The sequence below is a fragment of the Montipora capricornis genome, chromosome 2, assembly GCF_036669925.1.
Source record: "Montipora capricornis isolate CH-2021 chromosome 2, ASM3666992v2, whole genome shotgun sequence".
Taxonomy (NCBI): domain Eukaryota; kingdom Metazoa; phylum Cnidaria; class Anthozoa; order Scleractinia; family Acroporidae; genus Montipora; species Montipora capricornis.
The window spans coordinates 54174775-54182274 of record NC_090884.1 but is presented as its reverse complement, the minus strand read 5'-3'; the positions used below and the strand labels follow the sequence as shown (position 1 = coordinate 54182274).

At 37.8% G+C, this 7500-nt stretch overlaps 1 protein-coding gene across 2 annotated transcripts in view; it reads right to left on the bottom strand.

The window, feature by feature from the left end:
- LOC138038117 (basic phospholipase A2 taipoxin alpha chain-like) overlaps positions 1-5896 on the bottom strand; it is a 20462-nt gene extending 14566 nt beyond the window's left edge. Inside the window, exon 1 of one of the 2 annotated variants that reach the window (XM_068883939.1) lies at positions 5782-5896. The gene's annotated coding sequence lies outside the window, so the exon portion shown is untranslated. Of the gene's footprint in view, positions 1-2855; positions 2973-5781 lie in introns of those variants that run through there. The other variant, XM_068883938.1, reaches the window with a different exon arrangement.
- Between the last annotated feature and the right edge of the window lie 1604 nt (positions 5897-7500).

The following is a 7500-nucleotide window of genomic DNA, read 5'->3' as shown; positions in this document are numbered from 1 at the left end:
GAGGGTAAATATCTTTTTCAGTTTGTTATCGAGATTCCCAAACAAATCCTTATAATTGTTTACCCACCGACTCTGGGCCGCCTGTGGTCTAGTAAGTTGCTCTTGAGGCTTAGGAAAGGTGTATGTGTGTGTCATAAGTATAGAATCATCATCATCATCATCATTTATTTGCCTTTATGTGTATAACATATTTTAAAAAAGCATACAGCAGGTTGTTAGGCGATGAGACCTCAGGAAACCACCAGGCTTATAGGAGAGGCCACCTCGACATCACAATATTAAACAAAATAAGGGCTGCGAAGGAGTGCGGCAGGAACTAACTCAGAAACTATTTTTGATAAAAACTCTAGCACTTTGTTCTTAAACATAGAAAAGCTTGACAAATTGGTAATAGAGGCAGGCAGACAGTTCCAGACCTTAGGTCCTTGTTAAAGAATTGTGAACTTCTTAATGTTCGTGCGACAGGAATGCACACGATAATTACCGGCTGTTCTTGTGTCATATTTATGGACTTGACTGTTTGTCATAAACAGATTGAAGAAAAGTGGAGGCAGCAGATTATTGTGGTAGCGGAACATGAATTTAGCAATATCGAGGGTATTGAGTTGGAAGATGTCTAAAATTTTCAGTTTTCTGAATTTGTAACAGCTCGCACCACTCGCTTTTGCAGATAATAAATTCTATTTAAATTAGATACGTAAGTGGACGACCACGTAGAGTTACAATAAGTAATGTATGGATAAATTAATGTATAGTACAGCATAAGTTTGGTCTTACAGGATAAGTAGAAACGCGTCCTGGATAAAATACCAACTGATTTAGCGATTTGTTTACAGACAAAGTTTATGTGATATTTCCAAGTAAGGTGTTCGTCTAGATACACCCCAAGAAATTTAGTTACATCGCTTTGAGTTAGAGATTGACCCCCAAAGGAGAGAGAAAAACTGTGATTGACTTTCCTCTGACTCGGGCTAAATATAACATAATTTGTCTTTTGGACATTGATCGAGAGCTTATTGCATCTTAACCAAACATCAATATTTAGTAACTCATTATTAAGCACATTCTCCATGTAGTTGGGATTAGAGTGTGAAAGAAAGATACTAGTGTCGTCAGCAAAAAGCAGAGGTTCAGTTAATTTGGAAGCTCTAGGAAGATCATTTATGTATAATATGAAGAATAAAGGGCCCAGGATGGATCCTTGAGGAACTCCACACTTAATGGTCTGCGTTGGAGAACATGTTTGATTAATTTGGACAAATTGCCGGCGGCATGAAAAGTAGCTTTTAATCCACTGCAGAGCCACATCACAGATACCATAGCGCTCCAGCTTGGTAAATAAAATTTGATGGTCAAGAGTGTCAAAAGCTTTGGAGAGATCTAGGAAAACACCTACAGTAGTTTCACGTTGGTCAATTGCCGAGGAGATTTTATTTATCAGGTGAATTAGAGCATGGGAAGTTGAATAGTTTTTTCGAAACCCGAACTGGCAGCGGTATAATACATTATATTGTTTGACGAATTCAGTTATGCGATTATACATTACTTTTTCAAAAAATTTTGAAAAGTTGGACAACAAAGAAATAGGCCTGTAGTTTGTAAAAAGACTAGGATCATTTGCTTTGTAAATTGGAATCACTTTAGTAAGTTTTAGTTTATCAGGGAAAATGCCTTTTTGTAAAGACAGATTTATGATGTTAGTCAGAGGTGCGGAAATCAAGTGAAATGAGTGTGCATTAAATGAGACGTGAGACTTGTGGTTTAATGTAAGGTTCTCTGTGGAGTGGATGTAATTAACATGAAAACAAATAAACGGTATTAAAATACAAAAAAAAAAAACTCTTCCTTAGTCATCCAGCATGTCACTTCAAAGGTTGCCTACAGTGACCACTTACTGAGAAAAAAATTTTTTTAGCGAAACCACGCCGTTGTAGGGTATCTTAAATGATATTGTTTTTTTTTATGTAGATTCTGTGTTCATTGATTTCCATGAGGACAATTAGTATAAAACAAAATCAAAAAATTCTTCAGAACTGAATGTTTGCAATTATTTATAATAATTTTAATGCCTTTGTGTGTACAAAATGAATTTACGATCTGATCTATGGATTGATTTGTACGTAGGTATTATTCACTGAAACTTCAAACGACACCTCATTTCTATCCTTACTTGTAAAAAGACATCTCGACTATGCTTTCTTATGAAAGAATTCATATCTATGACAAATACTTTGTCTTAGTAAAAAATAATCGTGCGGTTGTGCATCTCTGCATAGCTTCGAGCCGCTCTTCCGCCGGTCAACGGAACCAGGGAATCAACCAAAACGGTTGTTTTTCTGACAGTACACGAAGAAAACCTAATCAACTAAAGGCGGTCGATCCCGACACTACACTCGGATAGATCCGCACAGGTCGAGCGCTAGCGTATTCGATATATTTCCCATCACCCGTTGCGGTATGTCTTTGAGTCATTCTGCATATATTACAATCCGCATAATTATGCCATTCCGCAAACTCATTCCTCCTTTTACCCTCATTGCCTCGAGAATTACGCATTCTTTTGGCTCAAAACAAGATAGCAAAGCAAAAATGTGCAGCAAAGAAACCGCATGGAAAGTACAGCAGAAGGCCGACTAATACTTTCGCCTTTGAACTCCTGTTTTCCCGCACACGTTGCGGAAAAAAATCACGCAAACGTTCGTTCACCTAGCATTTACAGAGAACGCTGGCCAACACCCGCTCTAAAGCCAAACTGAACTCGAACGCTCTTCTTTAAACTTGCTCGCCTCGGAATCTTAAAGCGTCAGCGAAAAAATAAGAGGCAAATATCTCGAATAAAAAAGGAAATAAAGTACCTTTTAAAGACTGTCTGTTCCCTTAACTTCTCACAAAGAATCGTGATGGGAGGAACTTCTCAATCAGATTCTCTACAGGAATCAACTGACTATCTTTCACGATCAAATCTGTTTAAATACAGTCGCCGTATCATTCCGGGGCGGAGTCAGAAACGCTTCATTAAAGGACCAAGCGCCGAAAATGATTATCATTCACCCGTGAATCGATTGGGTAAACGTCGTTGTTTTAATCGTCACGAAACTTTGTCAGTAACGAGACATGGCTCTTAGCAATCACTGGCCAGCATTTATCGGAATCGGTTGAAATGACATCACCGGGAAAATGGCTTTCGGACTAAAGTAATTTACCTCTTTTTAGTCCGGAAGCCATTTTCCCGCGAAATTGTCAAAACAAGCTATCCGCTTAAAACAATATTTGTACAAAGAATGGCTTGGAGGCTTTAAGAATAGCCAGAAGCTTCGAACGGGAAACGCTCACGATCACAAGATTCAAGAGCCACTTGAATTTTAACCACAGACTTATTCCTGACATTGACAAGATCCTAAGTGACGTTTCCGCCGCCCTTTTTAAGGTGGCTCAGACCAGTTTCAACATTTGAAAGAAACGTTCTTCTACAGAAGGAGGATTGACACTACAACACTTTATCACTTAACGGGTGGAATAAACGACTGTATGAAGGTGCAATAACCCTTTTCACGGTTAGTTTTTCTCATTTGCAATATAATATAATCTAACGTGTATATGAGGCAATTTCGGGCTATTTTCTAGTGTTAACCCGAAATTGCCTCGCATCCACGTTAGATTACATTGTAATGCAAATGAGACAAACTAACCGTGAAACGGGCTATTGATTGTGCGTCTCTATGCAACTTGCATTATTGGAGGCAGAAGATGGATAATCCGTAAAGATGAACTATCTGTTTTCGTACATCAAGCTAAAAGCTCGATAATGTAATAATGGTGTGATAGTGTGTCGTCTTTACACGACATGAGAGGCAAACTTAACCTCTTGAGGTGTTGGCGCAGAATTGGTTAAGTACATAATATGCTGAGGCATTCACAAGCCGGAGCCAAAGTACGCGCGGCTGCTTTCTGGTTTATTCTTATGATTGTCATGACTATTTCTTAATGCGGCTGACAGTCGCTACCATTAATAAAATATTATTACAGTGCATTTTTAGAGCCTTTCAATCAGTAGGAATGATTTCAAAAGTTGAAGAATGTGTTTATAATTAGGGAATGTTCGATAAATGTAGTTTAGATTTGACCTAGATTAGTCTAGGTGTTCACGGGGTGTTTATCAGTGTTTGGTTTGTAAGCTTCAGTGATTTTCAAAGAAATTTTCGTTTCGGTTCAAACTCGCTGACAGGGTTGTAAACTTCAAAAAGAAAGCCGCCTTATTGAGTGCTCTCTCTTTTATGTTTTGTAGATTCTAAAGGAACTATGAATATGAATTATGGTCAAGAATATGAATATGGTCAATTGATGACAACTCTTTGTGTCTACCACTAAAGGCAATGGAAGCTCCTGCTGCTTTCTGCAACATTGTTGAAAATCACATTATTGAACTTTCCATTTTATTTATTTCTTCGACTACTGTCAGCTGTTTTGGCTCAACTACTTTCATTTCCAGTATTTTCAATTCTGATGCATCCCACTTCCCTGTTGTTCTTTCTCAATGGTGCATATCTTTGACAGAGTTATCATCATTGGAGTGAAATATTCCCTTAAACACCTCTACCACATTGGAAAAGTTGTTTTTAATGTTTCGCTTCCAAGTTGCTGCATGCAGAAAAATGACTAAAAAAAGAAACAAATTTATTGGTTTCTACAAAACTATTGGGATGTGTCAATATGAGCGAGTAAAACACTTAGCTGTTTAACAACTTGAAGCTAATGAAGGGAAGTTAACTGTTGTAGCAAGTATGTGAAGCTGATGTAGAAGTTCAGAGATCAACAAAATCAGTATGACAGAAATCACTAAATTGGCTTGTCACTTGAATTTTAGGAGGGAATATGAAAAAGTAAATTTAAATATTTTTTTATTATGAATAGTTTCACATACATACATACATACATACATACATACACACACGCGCGCCACTGGCTACTTTGTGGGCCATATGTTTCCCAACCTCCTTGTGGGGACTACGTCTTCTTTTGCAGTTATCCAAACAATATTTGGTATGATTGTTGCTTGATGTCTCATCTCTTGATACATCTCTTCAAATGTTTTAAGAACTTTAATTTTTTTTTGGGAACTCAGTTGTGAGGACGTGACAAAAAGTTTAATGCTTGTGAGGGAGGACATCTGCCAATACCCTACTTATGGGAGCAGGCCAATACACAGCTTTTGTAGGGGCTTTGCAGGGACATCTGCCAATACCCGATTTATGCAAAGACGCAAATACAAACATTTTCAAATAGATTTGATATACGACGATGTTCTCGTGGCTGCAATCTTAGTCAACCTGTTGACCAAGCCTTTAGGTTAACGATGAAATGATAGTGATAGTGATAACTATCTGAAGTACCTCCCCAATATGGATAAACAGTTTCAACTTTGTCCAACTACACAGATATAGTTCTTTCACTTCTTAACAAACTCAACAAGTCAAAAGCAACTGGCCTTGACATGATATCTTCTAGGCTCATTCGGGAATGTGCGGATCTCATTTGCATACCTATTTGCAATATTTTTAATCAATCTATAGGTCAGGGTATTTTTCCTGATGATTGGAAATGCGCAAGAGTAGCTCTACTTTTCAAAGTAGGCGATAGAAACGATGTAAACATTTATCGTCCAATTTTCGTGATTTCAGTCGTAGCCAAAGTGTTTGAAAGAATTGTCTATGACCAATTATACGCCTATTAGAAGAGCACAGTATGATCTGTAAATATCAATCGGGTCTTAGCTCTACTCACTCAACTGTTACGGCCCTCCTTGAAGCCACGGACACTTGGGCGTATAATATTAATCGTGGCAAAATCAATGCTGTCGTTTTTCTTGATTTAAAAAAGGCTTTCGACACAGTTGATCACAAGATCCTTTTGTCCAAGTTAAGCCACTACGGCATATGTGGAAATGTGAGATGTGTCAATATGAGCGAGTAAAACACTTAGCTGTTTAACAACTTGAAGCTGATGAAGGGAAGTTAACTGTTGCAGCAAGTATGTGAAGCTGATGTAGAAGTTCAGAGATCAACAAAATCAGTATGACAGAAATCACTAAATTGGCTTGTCACTTGAATTTAGGAGGAAATATTCAAAAGTTCAAATCCCGCTGAAGTCCTGAAAATTTTTCAGGCTTCTCGACGCAATAAAAATTTGCGCTCATCACTGCGAGACAACATGGTTTCATTTGATTTTATACCCGCAGTGCAATATATGATGTATTTCATATATATCTTTCACTCATAATTACTTATCACGGGAAGTTGTGAACTCAGAAGTGACCAGCTCCTAACGTCAGTGGCTTAATAGCTCAGTTGCTTAGAGCATTGCACCGGTATTACGAGGGCGCGGGTTCAAATCCCGTTGAAGTCCTGAAAAATTTTCAGGCTTCTCGACGCAATAGAAATTTTTGCTCATCACTGCGAGACAACATGGTTTCATTTGATAAAAAAGTAAATTTAAATAATTTTTTATTATGAATAGTTTCACATACATACACACGTCTTCTTTTGCAGTTATCCAAACCATATTTGGTACGATTGTTGCTTGATGTCTCATCTCTTGATACGTCTCTTCAAATATTGTGAAAATCTTTAATTTTTTTGTGGGGACTTAGTTGTGAGGACGTGACAAAAAGTTTAATGCTTGTGAGGACATCTGCCGATACCCTACTTATGGGAGCAGGCCAATACACAGCTTTTCTAGGGACTTCGCTATTTGCAGGGACATCTGCCTTTAGATTAACGATGAAATGATAGTGATAGTGATAACTATCTGAAGTACCTCCCCAATATGGATAAAAAGTTTCAACTTTGTCCAACTACCACAGATATAGTTCTTTCACTTCTTAACAAACTCAACAAGTCAAAAGCAACTGGCCTTGACATGATATCTTCTAGGCTCATTCGGGAATGTGCGGATCTCATTTGCATACCTATTTGCAATATTTTAAATCAATCTATAGGTCAGGGTATTTTTCCTGATAATTGGAAAGGCACAAGAGTAGCTCTACTTTTCAAAGTAGGCGATAGAAACGATGTAAACATTTATCGTCCAATTTTCGTGATTTCAGTCGTAGCCAAAGTGTTTGAAAGAATTGTCTATGACCAATTATACGCCTATTAGAAGAGCACAGTATTATCTGTAAATATCGATCGGGTTTTAGCTCTACTCACTCAACTGTTACGGCCCTCCTTGAAGCCACGGACACTTGGGCGTATAATATTAATCGTGGCAAAATCAATGCTGTCGTTTTTCTTGATTTAAAAAAGGCTTTCGACACAGTTGATCACAAGATCCTTTTGTCCAAGTTAAGCCACTACGGCATATGTGGAAATGTGAGATGTGTCAATATGAGCGAGTAAAACACTTAGCTGTTTAACAACTTGAACCTGATGAAGGGAAGTTAACTGTTGTAGCAAGTATGTGAAGCTGATGTAGAAGTTCAGAGATCAACAAAATCAGTATGAC